At 43.8% G+C, this 25,356-nt stretch overlaps 1 protein-coding gene across 7 annotated transcripts in view; it reads left to right on the top strand.

Moving 5' to 3' along the window:
- TNFRSF19 (TNF receptor superfamily member 19) overlaps nt 1-25,356 on the top strand; it is a 98,084-nt gene that overhangs the window by 52,459 nt on the left and 20,269 nt on the right. The gene's annotated exons all lie outside the window — the stretch shown is intronic.

Genomic DNA, 25,356 nt, shown 5'->3' with positions numbered 1-25,356 from the left:
TTGATATAATTTTCCATGCGTGGGATCTGACCTCTTGCTTCTTTTTGTGACAGAAACCCCCTTTAATCCATTGAAAGTCATTGCATTATTTGATGAGGTCACATGGTACTTTTGTTTCCAAGAATGTCATGGAATTTTGCAGTCCCTACTATTAGGTCCTTTACCAAAACGCATTACTTTCTACATTTGAAGTGATGGAAAGGCAAAGAACTTGACCCTTTCCAACTTTTATAGAAACGTACCTTGACCCCCATCTTTATAATAGGTAAACGTTCGCCAAATAATTCATTGCAATTAACAGATGCAGTATTGAATACCTGTTATGTATTGGTCACAATTTGTTTTACTTAATTTTCTCAATGTCTCATCATCAGCTCACATTTGTCATTGAGGACACTGGGTCCAGAGGGGTTAATAACTTTCCATTGTTGGCTGGTAACTGGCAGAGACAACATTCAATCCCAGGTCCAGCTCCAAATACTATGTTCTTCCCCCCCACGCCCTACTATCTCGCTAGAAAAACCCAGCTGTCCAGTCTGTCCTCTATTGGCTGGCGTAATCCACTCCATGTTGACTTTTTCCTGTATTATTTGCTTTAAGGTTCGTCGTTTAACAAAAACTCTAAAAATCTAACATAGGGGAGATACTGAGAGGGTCTCTTTTTGCTACACAGCCCCTAAAAGGACACGTCCCCTTGCCAGTTAAAATGGGGCAGCAACCTAGCCTTGCCAGTGGCTCAGCTCAGCTATCATTTTGTCCAGAAGGCCAAGATTATGCCCTTCATGCTAAACTACCATAAAAAGATTTAGTGAAGAAATCAGTATTGCCCAATTTAGAGTTGGAAGGCCCTGGGGTTTTTTTTTTCCCCTTAATTTATTGAGATTAAATTTAATGTAATCTAGTCATAAGTCTGAGGCACTGGAATTTTTTGCCTTCGGGGATCTGGCTAAGCTTGGACATCATAAATTAGCCTTCAACTGTAGATTTCACATTTAACCTTTAATGTGTTGTAAAGCCATAAGTTATAATCTGAAAAGAAAATTGGCTAGTTTAATTTATGTGTATAGATATGTTTCACCCTATATGAGACTTTTTAGAAAACAAAGAAATATATTTTTCAGAGTCAGAAATGCAGTACACACAGCTAATAGCTTTTTGAATTATGAAACAACTGTCTGGTGGTCTTTAGTGAGCCTTAATCCTTATCACTTGGAAGGAAAGTTTGCTGCCTTTGGCACAGTTCTTGGGAATAATTCCAGAATGCAGCTAATCTCTTCAAAAGAGATCTTGAGGTCTTTGGGGGACATTATGTAAGGCGCCTTATGTTTTCATTTCTTCTACTTCGGGCTTTTCCACTCATCCACGAAATACTGCTCCTTCAGTGACTTTCCCCGGAGGAGTTGCTGTGTTATTTAGACTCTGAGCTCGAAGGTGGTGGCACTTCTCAAGCTACCTGGAGCGGTGGGGCTTGTTTCAGGGGCACACTGGCAGTGGGAGGCTGGACTCCCCAGGCCCAGCGGCAGCCCTGGAGCCTGGGGGCTGTGGCCTCTGCAGCAGGACGCTCCCCGCAACTACTTTTTCAGGCTCTGCTTCAGTCCCCCGTCCCCCCAACACTCTCAGCGGGCTGCTGGGGTGTGTACTTCCCTAGTCAGGCTCCTGAAGGAGAGAATCCGATCGGTGCAGGTAAACACCATCGTCCTGGGAGGTCCAGCCTTTCCCACTTACCTGCTGCACAAATACTTGGGTTCCTGCTGGGAGCGTGCACACCATGGTGCACACGTAGACCCAGTCCTTCCCTTCGTGGAGCTTACGGTGCAGGCGGCTAGCCGTCGAGTCACTCAGGCGCTGCACACCTGGACGCACCTGGCGACGGATCAGTCCCGCCTGGGAGGATCCGCGGCTTTAAGAAAAAGTGATGGGTGAAGACTCGGGAGCCGAGGGGCGCTGCCCCGACAGACCGTGACTTTCCAGCTGTGATCTAAGGATCGGCCAGGGGAAGATGAGCCCGAGAAGGAGGAAGCTGGGGTAGGGGCAGGGGCGGGGCGGGTCAGCCGAGGCGGGAGGTGCCCTTGGACTTGGCCCCGGAGGTCTTCGGCGGCCATTTTAGGGAGTGATGGACACAGAAGCCAGACGACGGTGACGTAGGAGGCTGTGCAAGGAGAGGAGCGGAGCCGACGGGAGGCCACTCGGTCCAGAGCTCTGGCTTGAAGGTGACGCGCGGGAGGGCGCAGGCAGGGCCGGGGTTTTGTTTTCCGTTGTTTGCAGGCAGGAGACACGTCTGCCTGTTTGCAGGTTGAGGGGAAGGTCCAGCTGAGAAAGGCTGACTGTTCTGTATGAGAGAACAAAAGAACGATGTCACGTGAGGCTTGTTGAAGGATCCAGAGAAGGGGTGGCCTCCGGTGGCGGCGAGGGCTCCGTGCTGTAACCAGGGCCGGGCGGGGCGCGGGTGGGCAGGAAGCCGGGCTCGTGCGCCCAGAGTCCGGCGAGGCGCTCTCGTTCCGGGCTGTGCGTGCGGCAAGCACGAGGTGCCCCTCTGCCGGCTGAGGCTGGACCGGCACAGGGGGCTGAGGGCCTCATCCCAGAGAGTGGACGGACTAGATTAGATGAAGAGGTGGGTTTCCCAGGAACACCAAGGGTCCGCAGGAGTTAGTGGTCATGATGAGGACTTGTTTGCATCTGCTGTGATACCCGTAGGGGCTTCTGCTGCCACAAGACATGCCTAAATTGTACCCCAAATGCGCAGTTATAGCAAGCAACAAAGAAGTCCTTAAAGAGGATGACTGTCTGTGTTAATAACACCAGAATAATTTTAAATAACTGTAAATACATTTTTTTATCTGATACCTGAAGCAAAGTGAAGATTCGCTTCACAAGATTACGAGAAAATTTAACAGAAAGCACAAGATTGAAGACTTCCCATATTTCCGTCAACTCTCCAAAGGGCCACCCGGGCCCATCCTTGTCTAGGCTGGTGTAACTGTGGCAGGTGACTGAACTCCCCGGTGCCTGGGTTTCATGTCTGTAAAATGGGGTGCCCCACCCCCCCCCCACTAAGGCTGATGTGAGTAGGAGATGGGCGGTATCTGTGATCCTCTGTGTGCTGTCCGGGCGGGCAGGAGCTCCAAGCTCTCGGCTCCTTCCTTGCCCCTTCTCCCATGCAGTGCTTCCTGGGTGCCTAGGCCTCACCGCCTAGCATTTGGGAGGAGTTGCTGTCTGGAGAAAGGGCTGCGGGACTGCCCGGGGGTCTGGTGTTTAGCAGAGGTGGTGGTTCAAAGACCAGCAGTGAGTGTGGGAAGCCGCCCCACTCAACCGGACAGGGGGTAACAGGAGATGGAGGAGACGTTAGCCATTAGATAACAGATCTATTCTCTGCAGCTTAGATTTGTGATCAAGAATGTCTCAATAGGCGTTTCTCTCCCTGTAGGGCGTACCTGTATTCCTTGTAAACTGATTTCAAAAACTGGAAGGAGGGACTTCCCTGGTGGTCCAGTGGTAAAGAGTCCGCCTTACAATGCAGGGGACGCGGGTTCCATCCCTGGTCGGGGAACTAAGATCCCGCATGCCACGGGGCAGTTAAGCCCATGCAACACAACTAGAGAAGCCCGCGCGCTGCAACTAAGACCCGACGCAGTCAAAAATAAAAATAAATAAATAAAATAAATATGAAAAAAAAGACTAGAAGGAAATTTCTATCCCCCCGACTCTTTATATTGGCCCAGTCTTAAGGACTCCTCGGAACCTTGGCGTCTACCAGCAGCAGAGTGTAGGACACAGCCTGGGACCAGCAAGAAGTCTGGATTCACGTCCAGGCTCTGCCTGGACCGATGGCGTCACGTTGGGCAAGTCAGCTCACCACTTTGAACCTCCACTTACTCCTTGGAAAACGGGGCTAAGCATGCCATGTTGGCCGAGTTTAGATAGAACTGAATGGAATCGCATCCAGAAGCACGCCAGCCTTCTTCCCAACGGTGCCTGCACCTGCCCCGCATCCCTGCGGCCCCGCCCGCCCCAGGTGTACCCTTTGCGGGGTACGGAGCCTGGGAACTGCCCCACTCCGGGAGGGTCTCAGATGCAGCTGGCTTTGATGTTGCCTTGCTGGTCCTCCCCCTGCACTGGGGGCTGAGCAATGAAGGTTACCTAGAAAGGGGCTGCGGTGGACTTTTGCGTTTGTTTACTCGGATGGCCAGAATATCAGGCTGAAGAGTCCCTACTCCAGCTGGCTGCTTTTCTCTCTGTCCCGTTGCCCAAGGCCTCATGCCCGCTGCCCAGCCATGAGCTTTAAGCTCTCCTCCCCGCAAAGTAATGGTGGATGTGTGAACATCAATTAGTCTGCCTGTAGCATTAATTTGTGAGGATGTCTGCTTGACATCACTGTAGATGCAGATAAATAAATGGCAGCCTTTACGGTAGAAACCCCTGCTTCAGGCTTTGCCCCTCATCATAGCTTCACCTCCTGATAAGGTGCAGCTGCTTAGAGCATTAGGCGAAATAGAGAAAAACACCAGGAAATTTTAGAACTATGTCCTGCCCCGGGCCTGATAAGAAATGCAGATTTGGTGTGATTTCTTTTAGATGTGTTTACTTAATTTGGAACTGTAGTTGGAACAAATGGTTTTGAAAAAATTCAAAGCGGTTTTTATTTAAGGGTGTTTAACCTAGATGTTTGCTTTGTTCTTGGGGGCTCTGTAAAACGAGCCACGTGATTCCGAAGAGATAAGCGATCAGATAAATCGGCCTGCGGGGGAGAAGGAAAGTCAGGAGCTGTGCTAACCTGCAACTGTTTAGGAATTTACATGACTTAATACTCTCAGAAAACCCGCAGGTCTCTGCACCAGTAAGTAATACATCACATTATGAAAGATTGATTGTTTTCCAAAGGAAACTCAAACTGTCTTCTAAATAATGAATAAAACTGATTTCAAAGTAAACTTTTAGAAGAATTATTTGCTCATTAAAGATAATTTTTAAAGTTTAGTAGAAAATAAGAAGGGGAGAACAGCGTAAACAAAACACTTCCAGCATTAGCACATACAAAACAAAATACAGCCTTCTGATGGTTTTCTTTTCAGTATTTTTTCTATCTCTACTACTGATCTTTTTTTAAAATAGGTGTAATTATGCTGTACATACAATTTTGTATCCTTTTTCCACTTGAGATGTATATTTTTTTCACGTGCTATTCTAAACCTTAATGATATTTTCGAGTGAGTACGGCGTGGGCTTTGGACCTCAGGTGGATTTCAGGGCTGTCTCTGCCACACACATTGCTCTGTCCACGTGTGCGTGAGCCCTTCCACAGGTGGGCAGGGGGATGGTGCCCACAGGTGTTTGTGTGTCCAAAGGCACTGATATTTTTCTCTCTTGATCTGCAATGCTAAATTGTTTTGAAGCTAAGGGTGCCTGGTAAACACCACTTTTAAAGAAAACCAATTTAAAAGGAAATAATGGGGAGTGTTCTGAAATCGATGCCAGTACGGGTTTTCCAGCTACTTGTGGTGAAATACAGGTGGCCTCAGCTGCTACCTATGTTTCAGCTGAACCCCTGAGGTTCAGAAGCCAGTTCCTGCCGTCCTGCCAGCACCCAGGACTCTTCATACGACCAGGGACTAAAACACTCACTGAATCTGATCAGAGTGAGTGACATAGAATGAGATGCAGAGAGATGCATATAATCCAAAAGATTTATAGCAAATCCATTTGCTTTGGAAACACCATGTGATGTTATTGCATCTGTGTGTGTTTTCTGTTTCCGCAGCAGAGAGTTCTTCTCCTGGGCTTGCTAATACTTAGTGGCCTGACTTCCTGGAGTCCTTCCTGGATCCTCTGCAGGACAGGCCCACAAAGCCACCCTGTGCTAATTAAGGGTTCAGTGTACAGGGGACGCTCACGGAGTCTGTGGTCCTCAGGGCGCGGCTCTAAGTGTCGGGCGGGGGGTCTGGTGCCCTGGGTGTGCTGGTGGAGCCCAGCTTCCAGACTGTGTCAGGACAGATGGGGGCTCCTGGGCCTCCTAACCGGTGGAGAAGGGCAGCTTGTTCAAGATTTGGGTCTTTCTTGTTAAGCAGAACAGGGCGGGGAGTAGAGGACAGTGAGATCAAAGGAAACAGCCTGGGCCTGTGGAAGTGCCGATTCCAGGGCCGCCCCCCCAGGTTTCTGAAGCAGGTGCCCCGTGCTGTTCACTCTGTATTCTTTGCTTTAGGGAACCATTCTCCTCTCTTCCGTCCACTTTCCGTAGTTCTCTGCTTTTCCTCCCTTTCTTTTTCTCAGTATTATGTGATTCCCTTACTTTATCGACAAACCGTCTGAAACAGTGGTCACGGAAGGTTGCTTATGGGGGAACCAAAGAGACGGAAATCCACCAGGGCTCCCTGCAGGGTCCCGGCACGAACGTCCTGCCCCGAGGACGCCTCGTGAGCCCCCGTGGGGTCCACCTAGGCTTTACTGTGGATGATCTGTCGGCCCAGCCAGCCTGGCGGAGGGCAGGAAGCGGGGGAGCAGCTGAGACAGGCAGAGAGATGGACGCAGGGAGAAGCGCAAGGGCAGCCTGTGCGTCCAGCGGGGAGGACGCAGGACCCCTCGGGGCAGCCACAGAGCGCCAAGCACGCCGTGACTTTATGCCATTTAGTGTAGAGCAGAGGGACCAATTCCACCTCAACGACTGACCCCTGGGCTTTTCTCATGCCACTCACGACAGGCATTGCAGTTTTCATTATTGCTCTGGACCCAGAAAGGGTGGGGGAGGGGAGACCCCATCACATTTGTTGACATCTTTTTCGGAAAACAGAAAACTGCTGTAATTTCTTTGAAATGATTTCCATTGCAAATGCTTAACCCATTTTTCAAGCAGATTTGCTTCTGGAGGTAAACAACTGTTTTCTAAACATAGATTGACAATTCGTTATAGCAAACTCTTCGTTTTCCAAGGAGCAGGACAGTTTTAACATCTTGGCCTCTTTAGAGAGAAAAAAGTGCGCGGTAAATGCAGCTGCTTTGAACGATTATTTAGCTGTTTTGGGAATTTATCTTTCCTTAGCCCTAGCTTCATTAAAGTTATAAAAATCAAAAAATCTTAAGAGAAAAAGGTTTCTCGTGCGCTCTATGTGCATTCTTTTCTCCCGATATAAAATTGCCAAATATTTGTAAGCCGTTCACTTGGTCCCGCGTAAGAAGAAGAACAGAAAAGGGCAGTTTAGCTGCCTTCACTGGGTCCGTGGACCGTGTCCCTTGAGTCTGGAGATGCTTTGAGAGCTCTGGTCAGCCGGCTGCCGTCTGGGAGGTGGGAGAGTCCTGGTCTGGAGACGCTGAAGGCTTTGATCCCGCCCTTCGAGCGGGGCAGTTGATTATTACCCAATCGGCTATAAATCTAGCTTCTCGGCCTTATCTTCAGTCTCTTTCAGACATCTAAAGTCAATGAACTCGTTTAAATATTTGCTCAGGAAGAAACAGGTTGTGGTTTGTTAAAGGCCATCCCTAAATTAAATGAATGTTAGATTAAGTGCAGTTTATTTAAAAAACATAAAATCCAGCAGGCCTGTTTCATTAAGTTGTGGGCTTTTACAAAGGGTACAGTGATTTGTGTGTGTACCCATTAAACTCTTGAAATAAATAGGTGTGGAGAAAAGCCGTCTCACAGTTTATGCCGGACCCGTAGTGGAAACACTCAAGGTTGTAGCTTAGCGATGACTCCCTCTCTTAGAGCAGAGTATTTATTCTCAGGAGGTGGTGTGCCAGGGCTCCTGCTGCCTGGAAACCAGCGCTTGGTCCTTTTGGGGCCACATTCCAAGGGCGCCTGGAATACGGAGCTGCCCCCGTGGAGGGGTGTCTTTTTGTCTTTAAACGTGGATGCGCGCCCGGCCGCTTCCCACGCCAACTGCTTGACGAGGGATGTCATTGGAGGAACATTGCTTTGAGGAGGGAAAAGAGAAGCATCAGGAGAGTTTAAAATAGCAAGCAAGGGGGCTTCCCTGGTGGCACAGTGGTTAAGAATCTGCCTGCCACTGCCGGGAACACGGGTTCGAGCCCCGGTCTGGGAATATCCCACATGCCGCGGAGCAACGAAGCCGTGCGCCACAACTACTGAGTCTGCGCTCTAGAGCCCGCGAGCCATAACTACTGAGCCCACGTGCCACAACTACTGAAGCCTGGGCGCCTAGAGCCCGTGCTCCACAATGAGAAGCCACCGCAATGGGAAGCCCGCGCACCACAGCAAAGAGTAGCCCCCGCTCGCCGCAACTAGAGAAAGCCCACGCGCAGCAACGAAGACCCAACGCAGCCAAACGTAAATAAATAAATTAAGTAGTTAAAATCAATAAATAAAATAAAATAGCAAGCAGGGCTTGAGTTCCGGAGGGTACGACACTCCCTCCGCGTCCTGCAGCCTGCGCTGCCCACACGTAGCCAGGAGGTGGTCCCAGAGGAGAGAGGCAGGACTGCCACCCAAGTCGGGCCTAGCTCTCCAGGCCAGCTCGGAACGACCAGGGGCAAGAGTTTAATTTCAAACTTAAGGAAGAAACATCGAAACTATACTCGAAATGTAGTTGAGTCATCCTACTTGAAAAAGTAATGTAAAATAAGTCAAAGGGAAAATAAAAAGTTAAAAAATTTTTTTTGTTTAATAACTCAAAGGGTGGAAAAGGTAGTAGAAAGTAAAAATTGGAAGCTTAAACTCAAATATCAAATAGGAATTTTTTTTAAAAATCTCATTTTAGGTGTTTAAACAAGTATTTTAACTGCTTCGTTTATTATTTTGACCGTATCAGAGAAATTAAGTGTTTGTGAGGGTTTTGTCTATATATTAATCATGTATCCATTTTCTTAAATATTCAGGACGCTTCTTTTCTTAATACTGTACAATTACAAGGAAAGGGAAGAAGTGCTTCTTTTGTCTTTAACTGTTCCAAAGTAATTTTTTAACTTTATTGAAATGTACTTGACATACAAGAAGGGGCATGCATTTTCCGTGCACAGTTCAGCGGGTTTTGACAGATGTGCACAGCTGTGTCGTCATCTGCCCCAGGGAAGATGGAAAAGCCTTCCCAAAGCGCAGTCATCTCAAGCAGAGCCTGGAGTCACCTCACAGGGGTTCTCTTTATCGTACTTACCATTGTCTTGAAGACAGGGTTTAGACATCTTTTTGTTCTCTTGCATGTTAAAAAAATGTACGTATGCATATATTACTGTTTTCTGTCCACGTTTCCTTTTCTACGTGGAGACCAAAGGGTTATGGTGTGAAATGTCGAATCTTGTGTTTAAATGATTTTCTGAAAAACCTTCAGTATCAAACTTAAAAAAGTGCACTGAAAATCAGTCATCCCTGGAAAGCTTTCCAGTGGTCATAAGAGACATGCTTTCCTTTAAAATGAGGAAAATTCCTTTTTCAAATTTTTGGTGTTAGGCTGCTTAGCTCAGGAAGTCTCCCAGGGAGTCCTTTCTGGGGGCTTAATGCTAGTCTGGAAAGCAGAGGGCATAAAGACAGCTCTCTGATGTGATAACCGTCGACCAGTCTGTCCTCTTGCTCACGGACGAATGTACTGGATCCTCCTCTGGGCACCGACGTGGCACCAGGGACCCTGCAGTGAAAAGCACAGACTAAATTCCCAGTGCTCAAGGAGTCGACGCCCTAATACTCCGGGGGAGAGGGGTATTACGTAAGATAAGGTGGTCAGAAGAAGGCCCGTCCCAGGGTCCCTGATGCAGGGAGGAGGGCAGAGCGTGGGCAGAGGCGGGAGACCAGCCAGTGGGTGCAGGGCCTCGGGAAACCGTGCAGACCAAGGAGGACCCTGCCCTCTGAGGGGGAATGTTAACTTCAGGAGTGACAGGATCTGACTTCACATTTCACAGAGATCCTTCTGTGCTGCTGAGGATGGACTTCAGGAGAGCAAGGGAAGAAGCAGGGGACCAGTTCAGTGCAGCGGTTTTAGCTGATTCGATAAAAGGATGCACTTAGAAGAACGGGCTTTCCACCCGTTTCTCAAGAGTTAATTTTTTTTTTTTGGCTGCATATATTAATAATGTAATAATATTTGTTAAATTTTACCTGCTCTGCGATGTCAAAGAAAATTACAGAAGAATAGCGTTCAGTTGATTTTTTTCTAAACTTGGGCAAAACACAAATTTTGAAGAGGTGAACTTACGATTTTATATCACATCGTAAGATTTTACTGCATGATAAACGTTTTCTACTATTTTAGGCCCTGGGGACACAAGCAGGATCTAAAAAATAAGATCCTGGAAGTTTCTCTCTTACGTCTAATGCTCATTAGCACTGAAAGGATACTCACATAACTACCTCATTTGATCATCCCAAGACTAATGCCAACCAATATCTACTTGATGTTTTTGTGGATTAGCTCATTTAATCTTCATTATGAAGAGGCTTGCTTTTGAGTCCTGGTCCTAACAGCTAACTTTCAGATGAGTTATTTAACTTGTCTGTGTCCCAGTTTTTTCATGTACCAAAGGAAGATTCTTACAGGTTTAAAAGAGGAAATAAAGCCCCCTCAATTGAAGTCCTGAATCTGCTTCACATTCCAAACCTCAAGACATATGTGCTCTTTCCAACCTAACCCAGACTTGGGTTCTTTACCATAAGGTCTGTCAACTGTCAGGTTATAAATTAATTAAGAGCAGGGTCAATTCTGCTGTAACAGAGACAGCAAGAAACACAGTCCAAATCCAGATTTTCTCTTCAGTCTAGACCCAGCCATGTGAAACTGGGCAGAGACATACACACGTTTTTTTTTCTTAGTTGGAAGTTAATGGGTGGAAATAATTGAGTTTCATCATTTTAGAATAATTTCACAGAAGATTACTTCTTTCAGGGACTTCCCTGGTGGCGCAGTGGTTGAGAATCCGCCTGCCAATGCAGGGGACACAGGTTCGAGCCCTGGTCCGGGAAGATCCCACATGCCACGGAGGAACTAAGCCCGTGCGCCACAGCTACTGAGCCTGCGAGCCATAACTACTGAGCCTGTGCTCTAGAACCCGCGTGCCACAACTACTGAAGCCCGCGTGCCTAGAGCCCGTGCTCCACAACAAGAGAAGCCACCACAATGAGAAGCCCGCACACCATAAGGAAGAGCAGCCCCCGTTTGCCGCAACTAGAGAAACCCTGTGTGCAGCAACGAAGACCCAATGCAGCCAAAAACAAAAAATTACTTCTTTCAATACTGCAGTGAGGTAGATAAGAATTATCCACTTTACTAATAACAGGGAAGCTGAGAAGTTCAGGAGGCAGAGTCCTTAGGTGAAAGCATGCTGAGCTGGACACTGCCTTCCCCGAGGATGTGGTCAAACGAACAAGGTCATGCTTTCACGGGCACACGGAGTCCAGGGCCCCCAGTGGAGCCTGGCACTCAAGGGGTTAAGCAGAGTCCTGTGCAGGAACCAGGAGGGCAGGGGCCCAAGTTTCATGTCTTTGTTCCAATTCCCAGATGGCAACCCGGTCTGTTAGTCGCAGTTGAAGCAAAACTATTTTTGAGCCTGTGTATCCTACAGCACAGATGGTTGAGGCCATAATAATGTGTTTCTTTTATGGTGTCTTTTCTGTTTCTTGGTGTAGAAGTTTAAAAGCTTCATTGTTTCATCAGTCAAATAAACACAGCAAGACCTTATGGGACTGTGGGATAATAAAAGGAAGAAAAACATCCTTGAAAGCAGGAAAAAAATCTTTTTCTTTATTCTGTTTACAGAGAAATGCTATAGACAATCTGCGGCCATTGTGTGGCTTATAATTTTTTCAGTGTTAAATATGGTATTTATCATAATTACAGTACCGAACAGTTATAATCTGCCCAGTGCCAAAGACAAGTCTCAAGTACCGAGCTCCCTCTGGGCGTCACAGACTTTTCTGCGAACAGCACCGGGCAGTGAAAGTCGCTGGCCGATTGCGCGGCTGAACTGCGGGCAGTGGTGGCCTGGGGTTCACATCCCAGTCTCACCGGCCACTCTGCTGTGACAGTTGCCTTGTCTGTCCTTCCCTTCTTTTCCCCACAAAGATATGCATGATAACATGTGGCACAGCTCTGGCGGCGGACAGGTCTCTAAGCCAAGTGATCTGGAAGCAAGATTACGAAGAACAGAAACCAGGGGACTTCCCTGGTGGCACAGTGGTTAAGAATCCGCCTGCCAGTGCAGGGGACGCGGGTTCGAGCCCTGGTCCGGGAAGATCCCACACGCTGTGGAGCAACTAAGCCTGGGCGCCACAACTAGAGAGAAGCCCACAAGCCGCAACAAAGAGCCCTCATGCTGCAACTAAGACCCAACGCAGCCATAAATAAATAAATAGATAGATAGATAGATAGATAAGCTGCTTGTTTCAGCTTCAAAAAAAAAAAAAGAAGAAGAGCAGAAACCAAGTTCAGTTAAATAATTGACCAAGTCTCAGCTACTGGGACCTTCAGCCTCGTGGCAACAGGTCCCTAGCCAGGATGTTACCCATCCCGGGGATGCTTCTGCGTGTTGGGTTGGACTTCAGGATCCCCTCCGACCGCCAGCCTTTCAGGTCACTCCCCACCCCCCAGGCCTCCGGGGTTGTCTTTCTACCTTTTGGGAGCCTGAACCCCTCATCCTAACCCCACCCCAGCCCCTCTCTTAACACCCCTCCCGACCCCTTTGCCTGTCCGACCTCTTATGACACTTGTTCCAGGCCTATCACTGGGCTGCTGAGTGCCCTTGAATCCTGTTTTCCTTTGGTTTTTTTGTTGCGTTTCTGATGGCACATCCAAGGACACGCACATCTTGAGGAGTAGAAAACTGTTTATCTTGTCCATCTATAATTTTCTTTTGTCCTGCTGAGAAGAAATACAGCTGTTCACTTCAATGCCTTGCTTTTTTTTTTAATTTTTAAAAAAATTTATTTGTTTTATTTATTTATTTTTGGCTGCATTGGATCTTCGTTGCGGTGCGCGGGCTTCTCATTGCGGTGGCTTCTCTTGTTGCAGAGCACGGGCTGTAGGCACAGGCTCAGTAGTTGCGGCTCACGGGCTCTAGAGTGCAGGCTCAGTAGTTGTGGCGCACAGGCTTAGTTGCTCCGCGGCATGTGGGATCTTCCTGGACCAGGGCTCGAACCCGTGTCCCCTGCATTGGCAGACGGATTCTTAACCACTGCGCCACCAGGGAAGTCCTCAGTGCCTTATAAATGTAGTTAATTTTCATTTTCTGGATAGAAACATTGACCTTTGGTACTAATAAATAAGATCCAAAGCCAAATTTAAAGAAATGAAAAAAGGGAAACCTTTACCACTCCCTGTTGGTAACAGTCCATCAGCAGTGACGGGTCAGCTTCAGTGACCAGCGCTTTTGGGGAACAACAGGCCTGGAGAGGACGAGGCTCACTTCCCAGCTGCTTCTCACGCCTCCCGCCAGGGCCACGCTGGGGCCAGTGCATCCGCCCCTGGGTGGGCTGTCCTCCCCCGGCCCCTCGGCGCTCCTGGCCGGTGTTGGTGGAAGCTGGCGGCTCAGAGTGCAGACCAGCCACTGCTGGCAGATTCGGGCAGCAGGGCAGGGTCTGCAGGGCGCAGAGGAGATGGTGGGTGAGAACCAGGTGGAGGCTGGTGGGAGGGAGAAGAGGACAGAGACCCAGGTATTTGGAAAGACAATTTTCAAAGCAGTACATACCCTGCTGGATGAGAAAGGACATCCTTAAATCATTATTCTTCTGGCCATTGAAAGACAAAGTACTCATTATTGTAGTCAGAGTGAGTGATGATACCGTGGCTTTTCAGCTTAGAACAAAACAGAGCCCTGCTGGCAGGATACAGTGCTTGGCCTTCAGGGGTTAAGGGCTGTCAGCTCACTCTGTGTCTCAGAGGGCATTTGCACCGGTGAGCACGCGGCTGGTGATGGGTGGAGCAGCGGAGACGCTCTGGGTGGTGCCGTCGCTCAGGAAGAAGGCGCTGGGCTCCCCGAGACTCCGTCCAGACGTGCTGTGGGAGCGCGTTTACGTAGTCGGTGAGGTTCGCCGTGGAAAATACGACCTCAGTTGGACAGGGAGCCAAGCCCACGTCTACACACACCAAGCGGAGACTTGGTGACTTCCGCCGAATTTTAAAAATCATTTTTTGTAACCACGCAGGTTAGTAATTGAAGTCAGAAGATGTAGTTGGGTAGCTGTGTTGGTGAGAATCTGAACCCACCACATTCCTCCTTCAATTCACACCATCAGCTTATTGCAAATACATGCATCACCGACTTCCTGACCCTAAGGTGTCCCCAGGTGGGAGCAAGAGTGACTCTCAGGTAAAAGGTCACAGGTAAAGTCAAGGAGAGACAAGAGGGTGAAACATCCCCGACGTTGGGTAGAATTTCCCGTCGGTCAGCATGTCTTTTTGGTCGTGACGCTGTGCTGGCCAGGTGGTGGTCCAGGCTCCTTCCTCGTCACTGTCTCCCCTTTACCCCTCTTCCTCTCAGATAAGAGGGTCTCTCTTCCCACGTTGACGCTCCACCACGTTGCAGATGCTCACCGAGCATCACATCCACCCTCAGGAAAGAATTAAGCCAAATTCCCTTGTCCACAAAGACAGTTATCTCACATCCACGGAACTGGCCTTTTCTTCTGCTGTAATTTCACAGTGAGGCCAGACCATCTAAATATTGGCAATAGAACCAGGGAAATACATACATGACAAAATACAGATTTCAGACAGTCATTTGTATTAATCCCTCTTCCTTCAGTGCCCCTTTTGTTTGCATTGAATTTAAATATGTGTCATTGTTTATGCTTAAAGTCTGTTTCTGTTTATCTGTCAATATGTCGGTAATAAGTCCAAACTGTGGTCTTAGTGCTCAAGGAGCTAGAATAGAAAAAAGCACATTGTTTTAGTTTATTCTCTCCAAATCCTGTACCAACAGTGCTTAATACAAGGCTTTGGGAGAGGCTTGGAGATCTTGGACAAACATTATACTCAGTTGGGACTCTCACCTTGTGTCTCATCCACACAGAATGCTCCGCCAGTGTATTTAAGAAGCAGTGAGGGCAGGTCCTATAGCTTGTGTGCCACACCCCTCTAGAGAGGGACCAGAGGGTTGCTTCAGAGTCTTGGCAGGTGTACCCCTGCTCTGTATTCTCTGAGCTATCTCTGTGCCTAACCATTAATATTTTCCTGATTTGCCTAAAGTTTTTTTTCCTAAAGGCTTTTCTTAGTAATAGCTTTACCGTTTCATTCACAGTATTCCACGAGGTTGAGTTATTTTGCTCGTGGTCGCTTATTCTTATATAACATTGCTTCTGTTACCACTGGGAGATCATATGGTGGGACCCTTTGAGATACTTAGATAAAAGTAGTGATAGCTGTGTCTTTTGTAAGAAATGCGTCTAAACTTCTGGGGAGAGTCATGTTGGTTTGTCTTCACTGTGAATTTTCCTTCTGAATTTTCCTGCTGTCTAGGGCCGTGTAACAAGGACCCAGGCTGTCCCATCAGTGTATTCAGCGGCCTGCCCACTACGTTGGTGGTTCAATTGGTCTAAAAGACACTCCAGATTCTGACATAATAACAGTTAGAATATAATATCTGGTTCCGAATAATAACAGGAGGAAGCATGGCTAACACAGAAAGTTCTCTGTGGGCGGTACCATGCTAACCCTCCCTCTGTGTGCGTCACATCGTTCAGGTCTCACAAAAATCCTACGAGGTAGATACTGTTATTTCCCGATTTTACCGATAAGGAAAGTGGGGTTGTCATTTGCTGGTGGTAACACAGCTAGTAAATGGCAGAGCCAGCTCTTAACCTAGAGTATGTGCAGCCATATATACAATGGAATAGTTCTCAGCCATAAAAAGAAATCAAATTGAGTTATTTGCAGTGAGGTGGATGGACCTAGAGACTGTCGTACAGAGTGAAGTAAGCCAGAAAGAGAAAAACAAATATCGTATGCTAACACATATATGTGGAATCTAAAAAAAAAAGGTTCTGAAGAACCTAGGGGCAGGACAGGAATAAAGATGCAGACGTAGAAAATGGACTTGAGGACATGGGGAGGGGGAAGGGTAAGCTGTGACAAAGTGAGAGAGTGGCATGGACATATATACACTACCAAATGTAAAATAGATAGCTAGTGGGAAGCAGCTGCATAGCACAGGGAGATCAGCTCGGTGCTTTGTGTCCACCTAGAGGGGTGGGATAGGGAGGGTGGGAGGGAGACGCAAGAGGGAGGGGATATGGGGATATATGTATACGTATAGCTGATTCACTTTGTTATAAAGCAGAAACTAACACACCATTGTAAAGCATTATACTCCAATAGAGATGTTAAAAAAAAAAAAAAAAGAGTATGTGCAGCATTTTACAGTAAGTGTTAAAGCCAGGAAAAGAGAGAAGGAAAAAAGGATAAAGGCCCGCAGATGTCCGTGTACCACACTTGGACCAGTGGAGGGAAGCTTCTGTCCAATCCTTTTTAAAAGTTGAGCTCTGGACCTTCAGCAGCAAAGTGAATTCATGAACCAGCAGTGCTTCTGGTTCGAGCAGCATCCACCTACACGGCAGCTCCGGGAGAAAGAGCTGTGTGTTTGCTATTTTAATTCTCACTCAGTAGAATCAGGTTCACATAAACACAACTTGCGTGAGCTCCACTTATGTGAGCTGATGGCCAGTAGAATCCGCTAGTTGTTTGTTATTATGTGTATTAATTTACCTGGATGGTCGCTACTACTATTTTCTGCTTCGACATCAGCAGGCCTAATTACACGCAGTTGCTCTACATAATCAAAATCCTGATACTGCATTCTTATCTTTAACCCTTTGATTGGTAATAGTGTTCTGTCAGTTCCAAACTATTAACAATTAGTTACCTCATTTCTCCACTGACTTTAGTTAAGATTTTCTACAAGGGACGACTCTATAGCACAGGGAACTTACCCAATATTCTGTGATAACCTATATGAGAAAAGAATCTAAAAACGAATGAATATATGTATATGTATAACTGAATCACTTTGCTGTGCACCTGAAACTAACACAACATTGTAAATCAACAATGCTCCATTAAAATTAAAATATTTTAAAAAGTAAGAACAAAAAAAAAAAAAAGGATTTTCTAAGAGCAGAGATAAAGTTGCAGATAAGAACTGATAGGCCTGTTATTTAAAGAAGTTTCTTTGAATAACACACCTCTTCTTTTAATCACACACCTCTTCTAGGGTAAGAAATTCAGAAAAATGTTTTGATGAAAGCTTTCCAGAATACAAAAAGGAGCTTTGATTCATATCACTAGTGTTTTCATTGCAAGATTTGGACTTTCCTTCTTTAATTCAAAAGATAATAATGGAATAATTGGAATCATTTTGGAATATTGACTATAATCATATCTTTTTAAATGTCTTGTAATAGAGAGTAATGTTTATTAATAATCTAAAGGAAAGACTCTATATATAAAGATTATGAGAATAGACATAAATGCGAAGGACACTTCTAAATGCTTTAAATTTAAGAATGCATAGAATTATATCCACCACCCTCCCCCTCCCTCCAGTTTCCAGAAGGACACTTCACATTTTCTTCATAGTTTCCTCCCAACAAACATGGTAACAAGCTGAGAATAGCAATAAAGCAGCGATGGGCAGGCAGCCCAGAGGGGAACAGAAATTGATCACGGCAGAATGGCAGATGGAGAGAGGGCTCAAAGGTCCTCCATGGGGGTCTCAGGGTCTCCTGCTCTCAGGAACCTGGGGAGCCGCCATCCCATAATCCCACAATCAGGGCGCCCATCCGTGCCTTCACAGGGTACCCTGGGTTTCTTTGGTTCTGTAGCCTTTCAGCTTTTACATTTCACTTTATTTATCCTCAGTGGTTAGCCCAACGTGGCCAAGTGGGAAATAAAGATACAAAAGTTTACTTCTCAGAGGTGTGTTCTGCTTATGAGAAAACCATATTTGTGAATCATCTGTATTAGTAATAGAAGAAAGCAAGCTTGAGGCCACCTTGGGGTTCTGCCTTGATTCACTTGCATTTAAATCATGAAAGGACTCGTAATTAGGGCAGTGCCTGCAAGGGAACTTAAAAGAAGGAAACGAGCTCAGAAGTTCTGTATTTATAAACAAATGTTAAAACGTTGCTCAACAAAGGAAAAATGCTTGCCTAGCTGCACTGTTTGTGATGTGCTCTCAGTTCAAAAAGGAAAATCAATAAAAACAGTTTAGGACACTAACTTGGGAACTCAGCACTCAGAGCATGTTTGAAAACTGGTGTGACACGGTGAACTTTTGGTTTCACTTGCACACAACTGACTGCCCCAAATACAGATGTTAGAAGATGGTCTGGCCAATGTTTACTAGGCTCAGATTCTGGTAAACAGAAATGACAAGTTGAATGATTTGGGTGAAGCTTCAAAAGTAAGGTCAGAATGATTCCTTTTAAAAAAAGATGCAAATCCTAGTATAATCCTTCTGTCATTCCTTTGAAAAATGATACTTTCTTAATGTAAATAATCTTGCTTAATGAGTAATGAAATCTTGCTTGAGTTGTGATTACTGTTCATTATAAACTCCCACTGAGCTTCGCTCCTCTTATTTTACTTTGTGATATCATATTTTGAAATCACATTTTAGTTTCATTTTAATTCAGAGATTCATTCAACAATAAATTTGTAGGCAGCTGCAATGGGCAAGGTCAGTAATTTTTTTAAAATATGGTAGTTCTATTTGTAATTTTTTAGGAACCTGCATATTGTTTTCCATAGTGTCTGCACCAATTTACATTCCCACAAACAGTGCAAGAGGGTCCCCTTTTCTCCACATTCTCACCAACACTTGTTATTTCTTGTCTTTTTGATGATAGCCATTCTGACAGGTGGGAAGTGATATCTCACTGTGGTTTTGGTTTGCATTTCCCTGCTGATTAGTGATGTTGAGCATTTCATGTGTCTGTTGGCCATCTGTTGTCTTCTTTGGAAAAATGCCTGTTCAGGTCCTCTGCCCATTTTTTAATCAGGTTGTTTGGGTTTTTTTGATATTCAGTTGTATGAGTCCTTTATATATGTTGGATATTAACCCCTTATCAGTCATATCATTTGCAAATATCTTCTCCCATTCAGTAGGTTGGTTTTTTTTGTTTTGTTGATGGTTTCCTTTGATGTGCAAAAGCTTTTCAGTATGATTAGGTTCCAATTGTTTCATTTTGCTTTTGTTTCCCTTGTCAGAGGAGACAGATCTCAAAAACTATTGCTAAGACCAGTGTCAAAGAGAGTACTGCTTGTATTTTCTTCCAGGAGTTTTATGGTCTTTTCATTTAGGTCTTTAATCCATTTTGAGTTTATTTTTGTATACAGTGTGAGAAAATGTTCTAGTTTCATTCTTTTGCATGTGGTTTTCCAAGCACCACTTATTGGAGAGACTGTCTTTCTCCACTGTATATTCTTGCCTCCTTTGTTGTAGATTAATTGACCATAGGTGCATGGGGTTATCTCTGGGCTGTGCTGTTCCACTGATCCATGTACCTGTTTTTGTGCCAATACCATACTGTTTTGATGACTGTAGCTTTTGTAGTGTAGTCTGGAGTCAGGGGGCTAAAAATCACAAATCTGTTTTAACTTTCCTCTGGAATTGTTGAAATTTGCTTTCTGTAACCAATCCCCCAAATAAATCCTGATGTTGCTTAGTTATTTAAGAATTGGAAGAATTCATCCCATTAACCTTTGTTTACCACTTCTTTCTTGAAATGAATTCTTTTTCAGGCTTGTTTTCTTCTTATCTCAGAGACTAGCTCCTCCTCTTCTATCAGATTTCCTAATTTCACAGTGTACCTGAGTTCCGTCCTAGGTCCTCTTCTTTATCTACACTACACGTGTAGGTGATTTTACAGTCCTCTGGCTTTGGACATTATCTGTACACTCAAGAGTTTCAAATCTGTGTCTCCAATTACAATCTCTTTTATGCTTTGTTGGGATATCCAGCTGCCAACTCAGCAGCTCCGGGTAGACAGGTAACAGGTATCTGAAACTTCACATTTCCAAAACAGAATTCCCTTCCTTCCCGACCCCCACCAAATGCAGTGTCCTTCAAGCTTCTGCCATCCCGATTAGTAAATGGCACCATAGTTTTTCTGGGTTCACTCCAAAACCTCATATCATTGTTGGTTCCATCTTTCCTTGCACATGACTCACAACTAGTACATCCAGTTGCTCTTACAACAAATATTGCTCAAACGTAACCAGTTGGCAACATCTCCGTGGTTACAGTCTTAACGCAAGCCATCATCATCATCATCTAGACCACTGCACACCCCCTCACCTGATGTCTTTCTCTCTTCACCTCAGCAGACAGCAGGTGGTTATCTTTCTAAAGTGTGAGAGCGTGTCACCCTCCACGTTTAAAACCCTCCAATCCCTTCCCATTATTATTATTATTTTATTATGCTATGCTTTGGTATTTAAGGAACCAAATACCAAATCCAAGGTCATGAAGATTTTACCCTATGTTTTATTCTAAGAATTTTATAGCTTTAGTTCTTAAACTTAGATCTTTGATCCATTTTTTGAGTTAATTTTTTTAATATGGTATGAGATAGTGTCCAGCTTCATTCTTTTGCACGTGGATATCCAGTTTTCCCAGCACCATTTGTTGAAGAGCATGGTCTTGGCACCCTTGTTAAAAATCAGTCGACCATACATGTGTGAGTTAGAGTTAGGGTTAGGTCAGTGCAACCTCTTTGGAATCAGTTTAGTCAAATGAATCTGGTGCTCTTGTGTACCAGGAATAGGTGAGAAGTATATGAGCAAAATTTACTCATTATGCTTGTATTTGGGGTAGATTCCAAACCATCATTGCCCTGGCACATAAATCATCAAATGCAATGTCAAATCCAAAGCCTCAGAGGAAAGAGTTCAGTCCCCAAGAGAGCAGTGAGAGCTTAACAGTGTAAAACTTTGTCCAGAGTGTATCAGCATTAAATTAGCACTGCTGAAACAGTACGTTGAAGATTTGCAGTAACACCTGGAAGTTCCTTCCAATGTGCATATAAGTAGAATCCTGGAAGCTTTTTATATTACTTGTCTTATGGCCTTACAGATTTAATGAACCAAATGAAAAACTGAATCTCTGTTCCACATCCCTCCCTTTATCTCTAGGTAAGACAGAATCTATTCTTATTTCAAGGTAGAGTTCTAAGTGTCCATATTTCTTAAGCCACATTTAAAGGAATCATATCTTAAGTAATTTTAAATGTTGTCTGTCTTCATCTTGTACATAAAACTCCAGCAAATTTAATATTGGCATTCATCATGCTCTTCAAAGCAATCAGATTTGGGATCCTCAACATTTCCGTGTCAATAAAATAAGGCGTGGAACTAGCAGATTCGATGAAGACCTGCTTCATCCTTGCCATACTGGACGTCTGGGTGCCATTTGGGTTGGGTTTAGAAGATGGGGGAGTGGAGCTGTTTCCAGGCCTGAGTCTCTTAACAGCAGAGATATGGAAGGGAGGAGGAGACCCCAAGAGACCAGCTGTTGACTACAGAGCACTGCCACTTGCCTCGTGGTGGCACTCGCTGGATTTGGGGCAGCTGTGGTGTTCTGAGAGGAGGACCTGAAAGTCTTACAAGAGTTGTTGGATTTGAACAAATCTGCTTGGATCGGAGCAGCCCAGTCTGAGCCTGCCCACCACCGCTTTGCCCACATCTGCTCTGTGGGCACACGGCATGTCTCACTGGGTGCTGGGTGTACGGAGAACCACCGGCTCGGGGCAGGCGCAGGCAAGGACTCTTGCTGATATATTGAGTGTTTTTATCGTGAAAGGGTTAGGGTTTTGTCAAGTACTTTTTTAGCATAAATGAGATGATCGTGTGTTTTTTTTCCCCTTTCATTTTTTTATTGTATATTACGTTGATTGATTTTTTTATGATTAATCATCATTGCCTTCATGGGATAGATCCCACTTGGTCATGGTGTATAATCCTTTAATATGCACTGACTTTGAGTTGCTACTATTTTTGTTGAGGGTTTTTCATCTGTATTTGTAAGGGATCTTGATCTGTAGTTTTCTTTCCTTATAGTGCCTTTATCTGGCTTTGGTATCAGGGTAGTGTTGGCCTCATAGAATGCGTTAGGAACTCTTCTTTCCTCTTCATTTTCTGGAAGAGTTTGAGAAGGAATGGTGTTGATTTTTCTTTAAATATTTGGTAGACTTCACCAGTGAAGGCATCTGGTTCTAGGCTTTTCTTTGTCAGGAGATTTTTGATTACTGATTCCATCTCTTTGTTATGGTCTATTTTGATTTTCTGTCTCTTCTGTGTCAGTTTTGTTGGCTTGTGTATTTCTAAGAATTTTTCTGTTTTACCTAGTTTATCCAATTTGTTGGTGTATTGTTGTTCATAATGTTCTCTTATAACCCTTTTTATTTCTGTAAAGTCCATAGCAATGTCTGCTCTTTCATTTCTGATTTTAGTTATTTGAGTCTTCTCCCTTTTTTCCTGTCAATCTAAGTTTCATCAATTTTGCTGATCTTTTCAAAGAACTAACTTTTGGTTTTATTGCTTCTATTGTTTTTCTATATTTATTTGTCTCTGCTCTAATCTTTATTACTTCATTCCATCTGCTAGCTTTTGGTTTAGTTTGCTCTTATTTTTCTAATGTCACCAAGTTAAACATTAGGTTATTGATTTTAGATCTTTTTAAATGTAGACATTTGCTGCTATAAATTTCCCTCTAAGCACTGCTTTTGCTGTATCCCATAAGTTTTGATACGTTGTTTTTTATTCTTATTCCTCTCAAAGTATTTTCTAATTTCCTTTGTGATTTCTTCTTTAACCCATTGGTTATTTAAGAGTATATTATTTAATTTCTGCATATTTGTGAACTTCCCGGTTTTCCTTGCGTTATTGATTTCTAGTTTAATTCCATTGTTGTTGGAAAAGTTACTTTGTATGATCTTAGTCTTTTTAAAGCTATTGAGACATGTTTTGTGACCTAACATGTGGTATAGCCTGAAGAATATTCCACATGTACTTGAGAAGAATATATGTTCTGCGATTGTTGAGTACTTCCTATTATTCTTAGAATAGAATTCAAGCTCCTCAATACGGTTTACAAATCCCTACATGCAGTGATCCTGACCAGTTCTCTGGCTCTGTCTCCTTCCACTCTTCTCTTGGTTTGCCCAGGAATTGTTTTTATTTCCTGACTTACTAATTAACTTAATGCTTTAGTGTAATAACATTAAATAGATGAGTGACTGATTAACTTAATTTCTTAGTGAAATAACAGTAATGTACCTTTTGATAGCGTGTGGAACCGTTGCTGTGTATCTTCGTGAAAAGTTTAAACATATATGGAAAAAGATTGAACGTAAACGTTCATAGCAACATTATTCATAATAGCCAAAAGGTGGAGACAACTCAGATATCCACCATCTGATGAATGAATAAACGAAATGTGGTCCATCCATACAGTGGAATGTTATTCAGTCATAAAAAGGAATGAAGTTCTGATGCATGCTGTAACATAGGTGAAACTCGAAGACATTCCACTAAGTGAAAGAAGCCAGACACAAAAGGTCACATGATATTTTATGATTCCATTTATATGAAATATCCAGAATAGGCAAATTCATAGAGACAGAAAGCAGATTAGTGCTTACCAGGACATGGGGCGAAAAGGGGGAGGAAAACCATCACTTTAGTGGTGATGGTTACACAATGTTGTGAATGTACTCAGTGTCACTAAAGGTAAATTTTATGTTATGTATATTTCACCACAATAAAAAAAATCAATTCAGTTTAAAAAAATTTTTTTTTCTGTGCAAACAGAAAACAGTCTCATTTTCAAATAATGTTTTTTTAATCAGTTATTGAAAAACAAACCACATAGTTCAAAGACCAAAGTTCAAAATGAAAAATAAGTAAAATGATAAAGACTCACTCTTTTACATTACATTACATCCAGTGTCAGAGTGCTTGATATAAAATGGATTTAAAAAATCCAACTATTTTATTTATTGTTTATTTCAGAGGAATATGCCGGTGGCTTGAACTCCAAAGGGTTTATCTCAACAGATAAATGAAATCTGGTGGTAGACAGTGCAGAGAGGATGTAGAACAGAGATCAGTAAACTACTGCTCTTTCTATGGGAATGCAGTCCTAGCCATTCATGTACATATTGTCTACGGCTCCTTTTCACTGCAATAGCAGAGTTGAGTGGTTGCAAACCTTTACAGGAAAAGTTTGCCCACCCTCAGTTTAGATACTGCATTTAGTATTTGACATCACTGAGGATTCAAGCCTCCTCTACAATGTACTCCAACATCCTCAGTAACAAACTTTTATCCCCATGGCTGGCCAAAAAAAACAACCCGGGCACATTTAGGTAAGGATATCTCCATGAATAAATATTACACAGCTTTTTCCTCCCAGCTGGATTATAACTTGCCTGAGGATAAGAACCATACTTTATATTTACTTATATTCTTTATACTTTGCATTTAGAAAAGTAAGAAATAGTTTTATTAGGTCTACAAAAAAATCAGAAGAAAATACTCAGGGACACTTTTGATACTCTCTGTCTTCGTTTCTCAGAAATAAATTACTGATATTTTTTTACATGTTCCTTTGTTATCCATAATCAACAAATTCCACTTGGAAAGAAAAAGGAACAGTGCTATTCTAGCATGTCAAATAAAATGTAATCATGTCTTCTTGTCCTTCCTTCATCATCATTATCATCATCATTATTATTATTTTAAATAAAACCAAGGATACTTCAAATGCCAAAAAAAAAAAGAATAGAAGCTTTCTTTTAATGTGTGTGTCGCTTGTAACCAGGGGCAGGCGGGGCAAGAGAAAGGGGAGGAGGTGAAAAAAAACAGACGTAAATCATAATTGCATATCAAGACCCTCATCTAAATTAGAAGAGGATCTATGTATAAAATAAATAAGATACATGGATATAATGTGCCACACAGGGAATATAGCCTATATTTTATTATAACTATAAATGGAATATAACCTTAAAAAATTGTGAATCACTATGTTGTTACACCTGAAATTTATATAATTCTGTACATCAACTATACCTCAATAAACAAATAAATAAATTAGAAGAGGGGAAGAAAAATCCAACTATTTTGTTTATTGGCAGACTTCTTTAGTACATCTGGAATTCATACATTGAGTGTTACCATAGATATTTTTGTTTAACCAGTTTAGATTAACAAGATAAACCTTACTAAACTCCAGGACTATATCCTTGCCTCAGTTAAGATTGCAAAATGCTCTTTGTTAATATATTTTTTTAATGAAAGAACATAGCTAGAAATAGATTCATCAGGTTTTAAATTTGTTGAACAGTTATTCAACATGGGGTTTTTTGGTTGGTAGTGGTTGTGGTGATGAAAGAGCACAGAAAGCAATGGATTGATTTGTACTTTACTTGAA

The sequence above is a fragment of the Balaenoptera physalus genome, assembly GCF_965194825.1.
Source record: "Balaenoptera physalus genome assembly, chromosome: 18".
In the NCBI taxonomy this organism is placed as follows: Eukaryota; Metazoa; Chordata; class Mammalia; order Artiodactyla; family Balaenopteridae; genus Balaenoptera; species Balaenoptera physalus.
The sequence above is the reverse complement of the archived record's forward strand: the minus strand, read 5'-3'. Positions and strand labels throughout refer to the sequence as shown.